Source organism: Electrophorus electricus, chromosome 5, assembly GCF_013358815.1.
Source record: "Electrophorus electricus isolate fEleEle1 chromosome 5, fEleEle1.pri, whole genome shotgun sequence".
NCBI classification, from domain to species: Eukaryota; Metazoa; Chordata; class Actinopteri; order Gymnotiformes; family Gymnotidae; genus Electrophorus; species Electrophorus electricus.
In genome coordinates this window covers 11,935,412-11,950,271 of record NC_049539.1, presented here as the reverse complement: position 1 = coordinate 11,950,271, position 14,860 = coordinate 11,935,412, and positions in this window count along the sequence as shown.

The following is a 14,860-nucleotide window of genomic DNA, read 5'->3' as shown; positions in this document are numbered from 1 at the left end:
GAACAGCTACTTTGTTGTATTTGTACTGTTCAAATGCTCAAATAATTGTTTGTGTACATGCTCAATACTTGTCTTTGTGTATGTGTAGTTGAGGTACACCTGGGATTCCAAGTTAATGAAAGGACTGATGTCCTCAGTCACAGAGACTCCAGAGATTGTTCTTGCCAAAGAGAACACCAAGAAGATTAGTGAAGTATGTTTCCACTTAACCATTTAAATGAATCATACATTTCTAGCCCCTGGTGGTGGCTATTAAGTTTAATTTGTAATGTGAAGATTTTTCCAACACAAGCAGCGTACCCTTTGACCTTTACAGCAAGGTCAGGCTGTGAACCTAATGACAAGCAAAGGGCTACAGTGACTAGGACTAACCCTAATCCGAGGAAGTAATTAAAAGATTAAGGTTAGCTAACCCTAACGCTAGTAATTAAAGCTCAGTCAGTATTGGGATTTTTAACGTATGCAGCTGATTGTATATATAAATCCGCAAGTTACATGTCATTTCTGAATTTTGCTAAATGTTTAGAGCATTTAAAGTCACAAGTGTAGATGTCAGACGATTGCCTTTTATGTTGTGTATATAAGATCTGATGTGCAAATGTACAAAAAGTGAAGCACCAAAGTCAGTCTAGATTAATAGATAAATAGTTGTACAGTAACATCACCAGAGAGTCTCCACTGCTTCATGTGTACATTATCTAACAGTTCTGGTAAACAGTAACTAGTATGCAGCAAATAAGCATCTGACCTGCCAAGGTCAGAGGACTAGCAGGGAACTTTATGCATTATTTATCTTTCCATACAGTAAGCCCAGTATTTCTTTTCCTGTTGTTGGACATTTCACAAATGGGCATAGTGGAGGATGGAGAGTCATCATTGAAGTTATTGAGATAGCCAGAAATTAGTTTGGTCTTATGTTTGTAGTCTTGCGGTCTTGCACTACACACTTCTTTCAGTGCCACAGAGACCGAATACAATTACTGACAGATAGTTCTTTTGGGTTTTCTTGGGCACCTTAAAATAAATCATGAATAAATAATAAGTAATATAAAAGATTCCAGTGCAAGTGTAATTGAAGCAAATATCCAGTAGAACTACCATGCATAATGGACAAATAATCAGAAGTCTAGTGGAACTGCTCTGACTAATGGGCAAACTTTGTCTGGTCTGCAAATTTGCTACTTTTCCTGCATCTTTTCCAGTAACATTTTTCTCATATCCTTGAATATTTTTACTGATATGTTTTAATTTTATTTAAAATAACAATTCAAAATATTATTATTCCACCAAATTTTGTAAACTTGTCTTATTGTTTGGATTGTAGCTATATTGCAAGGAAATTTTGTTTTTCTTTATTTATCAGAAGTGTTCAAACATGTTCATGTCTGTATACTCTTTCAGCTGTCCTACAAACAGCTGGCTCAGCAAAGGCATAGTTCATTTGGCACAGTGACTGATTCTCCTGAGCTCCTTCATGCAGCTTATCTGAAAGATGTCTACAGCCAGGTCAGCCATTGACCACCTACCTACCTGTAACAGAGTTGATTGAGACAAAAACCCAATTTGTGACCCAATTTGTCTTAAGTGGTGGATCTTTAGGGCAGTTCTTCATTATATCCACAGTCATAACAGATTGTCCAGTGAGAACATTAGAGAAGAATGTCCACAAGGATGATTTATTGTTACACACATCTATGCCACTAACAGATGTGAATTAAAAGTAGAATAGTTCAGTTATTCTCATGGCTGCTTTAGCAAACAGAGAAATTAATAAAATGTTCAATAATCACCGGTAATGATAAATATGATGAACTGATTGAAGCTGAGTAGCTAGAGCCATTTACAGCTAAATTGATATTACTTTAATGCCTAAATTAAGAGTCAAGCACAAATTACCAGCCACAGAGTTGATGTGTGTTAAACTGTTATGGAAGGTAGCATGCATGAATTGGTCACAGTAGCTCAAAGTAATTTATCAATAACAATGGCATTCACCTTCTCCCGGACACACAAGAGCTCAGTGAGTTTACGAATGTTGAAGTCCATAATGAATTGAGGATGAAGGAATCCTAAAACTCACATGCACCTATCAATGAGATGGATTAATTAAATATGACTAACATAACCATTAAGGCAGTATTGTGAACAGAAGATTTTACACATATTAAATATAGGGGGAGCTGAAGTTACCTCATCCAAACATTCGATAGGATAGGGGCAGACCATAGTAAAGGGTAAACTGGCTGACGGAACTGTGACGATTGCCCAAATGCTGCAGGGCCTGGAACAGGACGCACAGACTCCTTTGACTTTGTGAACATTTAATGACACAACATGTAATAGACAACGGTGGCACTCACACAACATTAACAGTGAACATAAATACACTTAACACTAACGATAAAGATTGTAAAATAAATGCAGGCTAGACAAACATGGATAGTAAAATATGCTCTGACTCTGACAAACAATGACCAACAGTGAGGGATGCACTGACAGAGGTTTAAATAGCCTAACAAACACTAACGATTAACCATGTACAGGTGCGTGCCCTCATGGAGGTGTGGCCACAAACAAGAGGGAACCCCACCTGCACGCGGCAGGCCATACCATGTGATTTGTATGGGGGGAGCATCCTGTGACAGAAACCAGGAATGTTCAAGAAACTTATTGGCTAACATATATGAGAAGATGAGAAGACTGATAAAAACCATTCACCTTTTTAACACCACTATCCATCATGCATCTAACTGACAATCTACATAATTACACCCATCCCGCCATCTTTGCATCCATAATGTTTTTGTGTTTGTTTGTTTTGCTTTGGTTTGGTAAAATTGCAATGTCTCTAATATTTTTTTGTTGTGGACATATTTGTTTATGCAGAAGAAGTATAAGGATAATGCAGAGAAGCTGAGGAGCTCATATGGTGTCATGCCAAATACTCCAGAGATGGAGAGAGTGAAGACCAACCAGCGCAACATCAGCTCTGTCAGTGACACCTTAGTTCACTTTTACTTCCTTTCATTTTAATTGATTGGAAACAACATGTTTTGTTATTGTTGTTGTTGTTGTAGTAATAGCCACGAACAGCCGATAGCTACTGAACAGCTACTTTGTTGTATTTGTACTGTTCAAATGATCAAATAATTGTTTGTGTACACGCTCAATACTTGTCTTTATGTATGTGTAGTTGAGGTACACCTGGGATTCCAAGTTAATGAAAGGACTGATGTCCTCAGTCACAGAGACTCCAGAGATTGTTCTTGCCAAAGAGAACACCAAGAAAATTAGTGAAGTATGTTTCCACTTAAACATTTAAATGAATCACACATTTCTAGCCCTTGGTGGTGGCTATTAAGTTTAATTTGTAATGTAACGATTTTTCCAACACAAGCAGCGTACCCTTTGACCTTTACAGGAAGGTCAGGCTGTGAACCTAATGACAAGCAAAGGGCTACAGTGACTAGGATTAGGAATAGCAATTAAAAGGTTAAGGTTATCTAACCCTAACACTAGTAATTAAAGCTCAGTCAGTATTGGGATTTTTAATGTATGCAGCTGATTGTATATATAAATCCATTCAGATGTATATGTTTGGTGATGCCTTTGTTTGAATGTGTTGGACATGCAAATGTGCAGGTGCAGTACAGAGAGGAGGTGGGTAGTGGGACTTCAGTCAAGGACACTCCTGAAATGGAGAGAGTTCGGAGGAACCAGGAGAACATCAGCTCTGTATGTACAACCTTTACAAATCAACACCAGTTCTAATCTGCAACTTTATAGGTATCAGCAAAATACTATGGCCCATTTTAAGTGCAGGGGGATAAATGGTAGACTGTGTAGGAAATAAAGATTTAGAAATTAGACATACAGATATAGATATAATGTTGTAGAACTTATATATATATATTAGTTCATGCCAACAACTCCATGAACAACATGTTTCCACTGATTCACATTGGGACTTTAAGAAGCTGCTGGTAAGCCTATTTGAAAATCAGCAGCTTATTTGCATTTGCTCAGTAGATGGGACCAGAGTGGAAGTGAGACAGGCCTTATGCCTGCCCATATTTTAGTACTCAGAGTTAATCAACAGTGATTAGGAGCACATCTAGCTAGCTTTCTTTTTCATTTTAATTTGAAGCTGTTTAAATGGCATTTCGCTTGGTATGTCAGCTGTTTGCTAATGATCAAGTATCAAGCTAGGTATCAAAATGATCACCTTACTGAAAAATGAAATGAATTTACCAATTGTTACAGCAGTTTATTGCGGAGATGACAAGACTCTGCATTAGAACTGTCAAACAGTTTTCAAAACTGTCATTCTGTAAGTGTAATGGCCCAAGTGCTGCAGGGTGAGGTGCAGGACGCACAGACTCCTTCAACGTAGACTGACGTTTAATAACATATAACACAGATAATGGTGGCACTCACACGTAATGTAATCAGTGAACATGGATACACATATAACTAGCTTCAAACAATGTGAACACTAACAAGGTGACATGAACCTATACGATTAGCATGAATACAAATCAACAGGCACAATGACCAACACTGATGCACACACCAACAGGGGTTTAAATACACACAGACACACAGCATTAAACCTGGTGCGGGTGTGTGCTAAACAAAACAAAGCAAAACACAAAAAACAAGTCTTTGGGAGTATAGGTCTACACACGTGTCTGTGTATGTGTGACTTCAGGTAAAATATCAACGCAATCTTCAGGAGATGAAGGGTTGTTCATGTACAGTGCTAGACACACCCGAGTTGAGACGTGTTCGCAAATCTCAGGACATCATCTCCCTGGTATACCTGTGGCATTTTCAGTACATATGCACTCACAAATTTTGTCACAGTGTGATGGGGTTTTCACTCTAATCTGCAAAGTTACTTGGTGATACCCTCTAAATTATGAATAATTTTTGATTCAAATACAAAATTGATTCAATTGATTCTTGATTCAAATACAGTGATTCTTGATTCAAATACATGTTAGAATACAAATACATGTTAGAATACACACAAACTAAGAGCAATATTTTGACATTAGCAATATTTTAACATGTTTGCACCTAACTGTAATGCAGATGTTTGTGTGTGTGTGTCTGTGTGTGTCATTGCATGTCTGTGCATTACTTTTTTCTTAAAATTCCTTCTGTAGTTCCTTTTATATAACAGACCTGTCCAAACTTACATATTCACAGTGTTTTGTTCTCCCTCAGGCCAAGGTCCATAGGGACTGTGAGCAGAGCAGGGAAAGGAGCCACCCTTCTGCACTAGACAACCAGAACATGGAAATGGAGCCAAGCACAGATATTGCTGTTGGTTAGTGAAGAATATAATTCAGTTCAGACTGAATATTTCATTTATTTTGTTGCTGGGGGTGTTTATACTAAAATATTGGTTTCTTATTATAAATGTTCAGAAACATTTAGTTTAGAAATCAGAAAAAAATGAGGAAAGGTTTATTAATTTTGAACTTGGTTATAATTAACCAGAGCTGAGACAAAGTAATTGTAGATCGACTTCATCAGTACCTAAAACTACATTCAAGAATAAATGTTCAGATTGCCTTGCAAAAAGTGCCTTAAGTCATCAGACTCACCTGGTTTACAAATGACACAAAGATTATTCCAGTCAGCATTTTTGGATATGATTTTGTAGCCTTTTGCTGCTTATAGCATGCTTATAACATGTTATATTTTAGCATGTTTATAACATAATATCTAATTTCCTTAGAATGCTCTTTTGTATTCACTTTTACAGTTGTTTTTCAGATTCACAGTCTGACCAATGGCACTTGAATTAACAGGGTCTTGAATTAAGGTTTAATGATTTACTGGTTATAACAGTTATAAGCCAACTGTGTTATCTTTGCTCTATTAAACTTCCACATTACAGGGTTTGAATACATATGGGTGTGACACTGGAATGGCCAGTGACTGAAAAAAGGGTATGATTCAGGAATGATGCCCAAAACAAAAGACAAATCGAAATGAAAGTGATACAACAAACATGATGAAATGTACAGACACGTTCGCTTGCACACAATAGACAATAACCGATACTGAACAAGCTCAACAAAAGTTTATATATGCACACAATGATTAAGAGGAAGATCAAGGCACAGGTGAAGCAGGGAACTCTGTTAACAAGGGGTGCATGGCAAAATGTAAGGAAAGTAAACACAACACATGGTGAAAAGCAAACAGAGAACAAAAATATGAAACCACTAGGTGAGCATCACCACAGGGACGTGATGGGGACCAGTGTCGCACCCATAAGTATTCAACCCTGTAATGTGGACGTTTATGCAGAGCCAAGAGAACACAGTTGGCTTACAACTGACCTCTACCTGTAAATCCTTAAAATCTCCATTCAAGACCCTCTTCATTCAAGTGCCAAGTTACATTGGCCTGGTAATAAGCAACACTTTTCAGGCAGTAATTTTCATGACAGAATATTTTCTGACATAAAACCAGTATCACTGTAAAATAATTCATCTTGAATGTCAGTTTTTTAACATACAATATGATTCAGAACAATGTATCAAAGTGTAATTTATGTCAAGTGTAAACAAGATTGAATCTGGTGATTATGAAGGGGTGAAAACTTTTACAAGACACTGTACGTCTTGAGAATATATATGGTTTTAAAACCCATAAAGTGTGATTGATTCACTAATCAATTACAGTAGGCTTTTCATTAAGATAATTTTGGAAAATTATCAGAGACGTTCAAATGCACTATTAAACTTATGGGTTAAGAGTTGAATTTGATTTTTTGTTGATTAATAGTGTCTAATGTAAGAAGGCTGACTGAAAATGAAAAATATGTGCGTAAAATGGCCTAAAAAAGGACCAATGTGTAATTAATGACCCATCACATGGCATTCACATTGCCTTTGACCTATTTCCCATGGGGCAGTGTTATTGCTGTTGTAGATGTAAGACTGTTCTATGGAAATACCCCTCTGAGACAAATAAAGTTTATTCAATTTAATTAGAAGACCTAAAGGTGTGGAGGACAGATCCAGGCTCCATATTTGATTTTGACCCCATAGAAGACAACATTCAGTCTAAAAGCCTTCGCAGAATGTCTGGTACTGTTACTCCACCCTCCGACTACAACATGACCACACAAACATCTCCTCAACTTTCATACTTTTGAGCAAATTTTTCAGATTTTAACTTTGTTTTTTTTTTCAGATTTCCATATTCCATAATCCAATTAGATAAAACATTACTAATAATCAATAATAGTTATTTCTTCTTGGGTAATATTTTTCATAATTTTATTATAATTCTTTAGTTTTATTCTTTCTTTCTTTCAATTTTTGTGGTAACACTTTACAAGATCATTGTTACAGTGTAATTATACTATTAATTACAGGATAATAAACTAAGTAAAAAATTGTAACAATGTGTAATAAGGATACTCTGTACATACATAATGGAAAACACATTGAAGAGTATCAGTTTGTACAAAAATAGTACAAAGTAAGTACAGTGTGTGTTACATATAGTTACTCAGTATATTATGTATTTGCATAGATACACTGTAACAGGCATGGTGTAATATAAAACTGTGTACTACATCTTACATATTTATGTTGTGCCTTGCTGTTTTCTCTGTGTGTATCTGTGCATGAATGTGTGGTTGTGTGTACTGTATATATGTGTGTGCGCACCTATGTGGGTGCATCTGTGTATTTGTATGTGGGTCTTTGTGTGTCTGGGTATGCATCTGGGGGGGAGTGTATATGTGTGGGTGTGTGTATGTATCTATGCATGCGTGTGTATGTGTGTATGTATCTGTCTATGTTTGTGTGGGGTTGTGTCTATCTGGGTATGCACGTGTGTGGATGTGGTGTGTGTAGAACGGGCTAGTCGCCCTCAGCAGAAGTCTATGCATTCAGTGCCCCCTTGCACACAGTCTGTGTGCAGCTCCTTGGGGTCTGAGATGTGGGATGACAGGAGTTCTTCTGTCTGCAGCAGCACCTCTACACTGCAGGACACAGCAAGCACAGGCAAGAAAACACATGTGCATGCATGTGTAAATTAACTTTGTAGAACAAAATGGCCGATTGTTTTAAAACACACAAACTATAGTCAAAATGGCAGCTACATAGCAGAGTTGTATTAGGTTCAGCACTTTAACACATACATTTTGTATGCTGCCTTATGAATTGTTCCAGATAAGCAAAATAGTTGAATTGGTGTGCAAACTGCATTTGGTCACAAAGAAAAGTGTCATATATGGAAAAAAGAGGTCACAAAAGAGGTCACAGATGGTTGACTACCTAAAGCCTTTAAAATTAATAACAGAATGTGTTTTACAAAAGATGAAATTTGAGGGCTGCTGTTATGCAACTGACTCGAAGAAAATAATCAATACAATTTAAATTTATTTTTATAGTGCATTTTACAATACATGTTGTCACAAATAAGCTTTACAAAAAACATCTATACAGAGAATCTGGCTCCAGGACCCGAATAAGCAAGCCAAGGTGACTGTGACAAGAAACAACTCCCAGAGAGAATGAACCTTGAGAGGAATCCAATTATAATAATTGTTTATTATTAGTTACACTTATATAGCACTTTTCTTAATGCCCAACCCTTTGCACAGTGCTTATACAAAGAGTCAGCACACAGCAGTGAGATGCAATAGCCAATCAAACACAACACTGGGACGCAGGGAAGGAGGATAACATCCATCACTAAGCATGCAGACATAGTCATTAACACACACTCACAACAGGACAATCTTAGAGTAATCAATTCAAGTGTCCTCCGTGTTTTCTGGACTGTGGGAAGAAACCAGAGATTCTGAGGAAACCTGCACAGACATGGGGAAAACATGGAAATCCCACACAGACGAGAACAAGAACCTAACATCCTAGTGCTGAGAGGCAAAAATGTTAAGCAGCTGTGCTGCCCAAATTGATCTCACCAAGTTTCTTGGCTTGCTTTCAGTTTGCACAATTTATCAGAAATCCCTTACACAATGGAGAGGAATAAGAACCAAAAAAGAAATTTAAATTATATTATTTCTAAAGCAAGCAATAAGGCTCCAAACAAATTCCTTTCAGCCTTTGTTTTCCCCATGATGGTCACCACCCCTTTAATCCTTCCAACTAATATCTATATTCAAAGACTAATCTAAACTAAAAAGGTAAAACATATACAAATGAAAATAAGTAATAATAGCCTATTTCATGTAATGAAGACATTAGAATTATTATATTCACCCCTTCAATAAAAAATTATTCTGATAGGAATATGACAAAAAGGAATACTTTGGACACATGAGAATTACACAACATTCTAAAGATAACAGTGTACAAATGGGCACATATATACCTTCACACACCTATTACGCAACAGTAGTTGGAGTTACATGGAGCTTAATATTGCGAATATATGTGGTTTACAATTCCAAAATGAATAAAAATACTTTGTTTTAAAACCTCAATCAGAATAAAAAGGCCCAAATCAATTAAAATTTTAATTTCAAAATTTCAAGAGCAGTAGCTTAATAACCCCTTCATAAACAAATTAAAAGAAACACTGTACCCATATAAATTTAACCTGATTACATCCTGACTGCATTTTTTCTGTGCATGCCTTCTGTCTTAACATAAATACATGGTGATGTATGTTTCTCAAAATGGTGGTTTCCAGGCTCAACAGGAGCCTGTTTTTAATTAAAACCCTTAAATAACTAAAAATTATAATTTATACCATAGCCTGTGCTGACAAGTATTGCTTTCTCATGTCTCCTTTAGGTTTTATTGCAGATTAGGCACCATTTGGCACACTACCACTATTTACTGTATACAATCATTCAGTTCAGTCCAGTTCTATGTGAACATGCCACACATCTGTTCTGATTAAATGCATCTACACATGTAAACAACAGACTGTATTAGATCACATCCCATGTAAACTGCTGACCTGAAATGCTTGCTCTGACTCGAAATTGCCTGCTCTCATCCATGCTGTAGTAAGTGCCCTTCTGTAGTGTATGTCTGTCTTTCCAGTGTAGTATATTTCTAGTTAAGTCAGATGCAATTTATGTTCTGGATTTCTAATGGGTTGTTTTAATGTGTGGATGGTAATTGTACCAAGGGATGAGCTTGTTGTTGTGTATTTCATGTCTTATTTTTCAGTGGTGCTACATTATCTAAGGTAGAGTGAAAAGTAGACTCCAAAGTGTTCCACCAAATAATCCAACTCATAGCAATTGAAAAGTTAAACCAGTTTGATCTGGAGGATTTTAAATAAAACTGGTACCTGTGGAGGACTTTATGATACATTTAACACTATGGTGAAAGGATGAACATATGACTATGGTGAAGTTCAAATATGATAAGGTGATAAGGTAATGGTCAGAGTCCACAGCAGTCTGTGGGAGAATAGCTATATTATTTATGTTGACCTCAAAAGGTAAAATTAGGTCAAAGGTATGACTGCCATAGTGACTAGGGCCCATTATATTTTGTGTGAACCCAATAGAGTCTAAGACAAATACAAATGCTTTCTGTGGCTCTTATGGTAATCAAAATGAATGCTAAAATCTTCTGGAATTATTCTTTTATAGATAAAAATGGTATAAATTTGACAGACTGCACTATGCTATGAGAAATGAGAGCAGTACCCTCCCATGAAGGAGACAATCTGACTCTTGCATACTAAATCTGTTCTTCTCTAATGTCTGAATGTGCACCTCTAATCTTCTCTGTTACACAAGAGACTAATCTACATTTCTCAGATAAGGATACCAATATCACTAGTAACATATAAAGAGGAACAGCTAAGCATGTTGCACTCAGAACAAAGCAAAAGCTCACAGTCCTCCATACTGTAAACAATTACACTGACAGATTTCAGACTACATTTCATTTTTGGAGCACATATTACTTATTTGGAGCACTTATGTTGCTTTCACTCTAACAAATTAAAGAGTGGTTTCATTAACACTGATATAGAATCACATTCTCCTCATAGGTTTTCCAATTACTGGAATAGACAATGAGTGTGAAGTAGATTTTCACATCCTTTATCCCACAAAAACCTGCATGGATGAAGAAGGTCCAATATCCTTTCTTCATTTTTCAACTTTCAAGAAAGTTCAAGCCCATTTGCTGATTGCCACATGCTGATTGATAAACAGTCTTTGGCACTGGTGTCTGTATATCTCATTGGACCATTTGTCAGAAGAGCTTTCCTGCAAGTAGCTTTCTTCCAAGCCTTCACACTACCACATTATTAAGATAAAGTTAATCAGGTTTCAAAAAGTCTTTAAAATGATCTGTACAATATCACAGCATGCTGTGTATTGTAAAATACCCAATGCCAAGTATATGACAGAAAAGGTCTTTTTTGAGTGTTATTCTATTTTGTCACTGTCACGGTACGCCCCCCTCTCCCCGAACGTCTCCTCGTGTGTGTGTGAGTGTGTGTGTTTGTCAATGTGGCCACGACCTCCTTGTGTCTCACATGTGCTCCTCATTGTGTCATTATCATATATATATAAAGGTCTGTCGTTTTCGTGTTCGAGTTGTTAGTGTTTGACTCCATTTGTGTGTGGATTTGATTGTGAACATGTTAAATAAACAAAGTCTTATGTTCCACGTGACTTGTCCCCGCATCCTACTTAAGCGTTACAGTCAGTAGACCTTGTGGTATGTTGAATTTGTATTTTGTATTCGGAGTAATGCATTGCCTTTATTGTTCCAGATGGTGGCAATTTGATGTTGCTGATAGCTTGAAAATCATACACATCTGCCAAGTAAAGAGCTAATAAATACATCTTGTATTTGTCAAAAGTGTTAGGGTTAGAGTTATGATTATGTAGGGTTAGGTTTGAATTTAGGGTTAAGCTTATGGTTATATAGGTATCACAGGGGTGAGAGGTTGTAAGAATTTATTTCTACTAAGCCATGTATTTTATAAGTTACTTTATAAGTTTATTTCCTTGACATGTGTTTGGTATCTGTAATACTAAAAGGCTCTTCAATTTTTACTTTTACAGTGTCCAGTTCTTTAGATGAGTAGCTCTGTTAAACTCCTTCTCTCACCTCTATTTATTCATCTATTTTTTGGTTCATCTATTTTTCTCAATCCTGTTCTTACAGGTGATGACCAACAGAATAGCCATCACCTTAACCAACTGACTGTTCGCTCACGTCACTCTTCCACCATGGTGAAACCTCATCTTTAATTACTTTTCTCTCTTGAAGTGGAATGCACCCAATTAATTGTACCCAATTAATTAAACATCCTTTAATTATGTTCTACTCTAATCTAGTTCAGATGCCTTATATGCCTCAAATATTAACACTTTATTTGACAGTAACAATTATATTTAATATATAATGTATAAATCATTGTCATTATCCAGAATATATTGTGTTATAATCCAGAATATAATATTATAATCTTCCAGTTCTGCAGAAAGATCATGACTTGTGATATTTACAACTATGAATGTTGTTTCCTTTAAAGTTTATATTTATAAAATGAATCAAGTTATTAACTGTTGGTGTCCAAAAACATTTTAGTGCACAAGTATTGTATTTAGACCTGTTATTAAATTCAGTTGAGCAGGTTATGCTGTCTGGTTCACTTACTGAAGCTTTTGACAGTTTTAAGTCTCATCTCATGACCTTAAGATAATGTAGAGTTCACACTACATGCAAACGATACACTATCTGTCTTGTTTTAATTCTTAATTATTTTTCTGTCCATACAGAAGAGAGTTTATCGTGCTCTATATGATTACACAGCCCAAGATCATGATGAAGTCTCCTTTTGGGATAATGATGTCATAATCAACGTGCAGCCAATCGATGAAGGCTGGATGTATGGCACTGTCCAGAGAACAGGAAAGTCTGGCATGCTCCCTGCTAATTATGTGGAATGCCTTAAGTAACTCCCAGTTTTCTTAATTTCATCTTGCTTCAGCATAAAGCTGAATTGTATTGTGCAATCTGCTCTGGCTGGATTTTAAACGTTAATGACAAGGGCTAATTATTTAGATCAACACAAAATTTACCATTTCATAGTCCTATATCCTGGCAGTTCATACTACATATAAGCATGGTTGTGTTGTAACTGAATACACTTAAGGCCAGCATGTATTCAGAATACAAAACTATAGTAATTATAAGTTTTAAAGAGGTTGTATTCAGAATACTGTTAACAAACTTTTAGGAGAATTATTTTAGAATACCTCATCACTACTTCAAAAAAGCCCTCATACCATGTTTCAAAGCTATCCCCAAAATATCCCAAAGATATCATCTTTACTTTAAAATAAACATAAAGACAGCATACACCTTTTTATGCACAGGTGCACAATAGAAAGTAGCAGATGGTCTGCACATGCAATATAATTAATTCAATCTATTGTTAGTTAATGTAGGTAACTAAATAAATAAACTAAATAAATATCTAAGAAACAAGAGTTAATACTAGAACCAGAAACTTAGTGTAATTCATGCTAGGGACACTAGGGGCATGTTCCCACCACTTTCTGAAATGACTGATTTTGTCCACACAGCTTTTTAAACGTTTACTCAGTAAATATTAGTGCTTCCTTTACAAGTTGCCTTTGATTAGAAATAGTTTAGGTCTAAACCTTAAAATGTATACTAAATGAATGTGGAATTACATATTTTATGCATTTTAAACTGCATTTAACACTGAATATATTTAAGATGGTCCAACTCAACCCAATCATCAATATCATTACCACTCTTCATCAATAGCCCTCTTCATATAGTTGAAAAGCATTTATCTTTACAAACTGAATGTCTTGTTACTTTAAAGCTGCAGTAATTGATTTTACAGTTATTGATAACTCTTACCATATTTAGTCACTAGAGAGGAAATTAATTTGAGGTTTATGATCAGATTTTATACATTCACAATTATCTTTAAATTAACTAAGATCACTTTTTAAAGTTATCACTCTTCATTGCTTAATGAATGTATGCTATGCTTATGATACTATAATGATATTTCAGAGACACAAGTTAAGACAGTTGATAAATGAATTTTTTTAGACATTACTGAACTGTAAAGACAAATAAATTTGTATTGTAGTACAGTACAATGTGTGTCTGTCGTATATTGTCATTTATGCACGACATATGTTAGAATAAACAGAGCAGCTTGAATATTGCAGTAAAGCAGGAAGTTTTATACAATAATAATTTTATGAAAACTTTCATTTGTCACATGACTTGTCATGTATCTAAGCACATGTTTAGTGAGTTCATTTGTACTGAAAAAATCCTAAACTTTTTCAAGACATTTTAGGTTACCTTTTTTTTGTTAAGATTTCTAATCTTTATGTATTAGAGTAGAGAATAAGCGAACATCTATCACCTATAAAAATGGTCCAAAGGTGACTTCTACTGTTTTAGTTATAACATTATGTCAAAGCCACATTATCAAGTCTACTTGAGATTACTGAACAACTCATTGAAATCCAGGGAATATATATGATTTAGACATTAGGCATAGTGCTAATCTTTGAAATAAACATTTAGGTTTAGGTATGTTTTAAGAGAATATGGCTGTTTGTGATGGTAAATGATCTCATATATTTCATATATCTACTATTATTAACATTTGCCCTATTTTATTTTTTATTTATTTTGCAGTGTTTTGAAAACCTGAACAAGCTATAACAAGGTAACCAGAAGTCTAAATGTCACAGCTATGTTTCATCTGTTACTGGCATAAAAGAAATCTAGTTGGGTTAGGGTTAAGTGTTTAATTATATTATGCTACTGAGCCTTCCAATGATAAGTCTGGCACTGAAAAGAATTTTGTC